Below are 1900 nucleotides of genomic sequence, written 5' to 3' on the forward strand. Positions count from 1 at the left end.
GGCTGGAGCCCAGTTCTTTAACAACGTTAAGACGATGCTGATGTCCCATATTTGGGAATACCTGGTCTTTGGGGAATTCTCATAAAAAGTGTCCCTCATAAGCTGTTGTTCCGTTCTCTTGCCATAGGTAAGTAGATGGGCCACTTCTGGCACAGTTGATGTCACTAATACTAAGCCCCTGTAGGTTAACAAAGCTTCCAAACAGGCTGGATGATGTATTATGGTTGCAACACATCTCCCATTAGTTTATGTATTTTAGACATTGTCTTTAGGTTGATTGTCTGTGGCCCGCTGTGATCATGTCCATTGCTCTGGCCGTCTGTTTTGGATGGTGCTGCATGGTTCTAATCTCATTCCCTAATACCACCTAGAACCATGGTTGGGTAGGTCAGTCGGGTACTATTAAAAACACCAGAGGCAGAGTCTCGTAGTATTTCCCTTAGTACCCCCCCCCCCCCCCCCCCCCCCCTGATGAGGTTGCCAAATTGTGTTGGCCAGATTGTTACATGATGTAGATTCCCTTTCACCCATGTGGTTGATATGTGCTACCACAGTAGTGTTGTTAATTTATAATCTAATAACCTGTTTAATATATTCCAGAGCAACATGGCTTTAGGCCATGAAAAAACACCCAACATTTCCAGGTAGTTATGCCCAGTGTTAGTAATAATGATGCTTGCTGTGTATTCCATCTTCCTCCACAGCTGGAGATGGAATTGGTAACACACCATCCTAGTGCATAGCATCCATATGTAGGAGCATAGACTGGTTGCTGACAATGATAGGATTGGAGCAATGCCCAATGTTATCTTTCCACCATTTAGTTCCAATATGGCTTCTGTATGGCTACATCATTCTATTGAAATGATCACCATTAATTTTAAGAGCTCATATTTTGGCCCTCTGTAAATCTTTATAATGTAAGGGTCTGAATTATGTGGCTGGAAACCATATGTTGCCAATATTCTTGCTACCAGTCTGATGGATGGTTTATCCTCATGTCAATGATTTTGCTGTATGCCTCTATTAAGGTTGTAACCTCTGTTGGCAAAGTTACTGACATGAGGAACTGAGTTAATGGTGAACCCCAAATAGTCCCTTTAGTTTGAAGGCTTTAATTTTGATTTAATTGGATGGATAATGAATCCTAGTTTCCAAATAATTGTTAAGTGGCTGTTACCGTTTGTTCAGCCCGTCCTAAGTTTCCACACAATTAGTATGTCATCCAAAGAAGCCATTACCATTGTGTGGCTGGTTGTCATATTTTGTAAATAACCTAGGTGCTAATGTAAACACATTAGGTAGTGCTCTATACTGCTAGAGCCGAGCCATCCAATTAGATAAAAATAACGTCCGTGGTCACCTGTTATGGGTACTGAAATTGTAAGCATCCTTTGAATCAATGCTTGCCATTTTCGTTCTTAAAACGAATATACTTAACAATAGAAAAGGTTTCTGTTCTTTAAAACGAATATATCGTATTATTTATTTTTCACTTTTTAAAAAAAAATTTTTTTTTTAATCTCCATCATTTTTATTTATTTATTTAATTTTATAATATATGGTCCCTAGATAAGGGACATATCAGACATTTAAACTGATAAGAACAGATATTATACTTGATCTTAGCCAAAAAGCCGAGATCTGATCTATGATTGATGCGTCAAGCGCCATATCCTATTTTGTTAGGAAGGGAATGCGTAGATAATAATTCTTCCCTTTCAATGCAGCTAAAACCCCATCTGTTGCTGATGTCCAGTGTCTGTATCCCATATGACATATTTGGTAATTGGTGATTATGTCTGGATACGAGTAGATCGGCATCTGGTGTTCCATATCGTGTAGAAACATCAGCAAATACTATAGCCCAATATCCATTTGGTGTTCTCCTCCAAATTCC

General features: G+C 39.0%; 1 pseudogene; it reads right to left on the minus strand.

Moving 5' to 3' along the window:
- Positions 1-1540: 1540 nt before the first annotated feature.
- On the minus strand, positions 1541-1649 carry LOC116972673 (annotated as a pseudogene).
- Positions 1650-1900: the final 251 nt, after the last annotated feature.

This window comes from Amblyraja radiata, chromosome 4, assembly GCF_010909765.2.
Source record: "Amblyraja radiata isolate CabotCenter1 chromosome 4, sAmbRad1.1.pri, whole genome shotgun sequence".
Classification (NCBI taxonomy): domain Eukaryota; kingdom Metazoa; phylum Chordata; class Chondrichthyes; order Rajiformes; family Rajidae; genus Amblyraja; species Amblyraja radiata.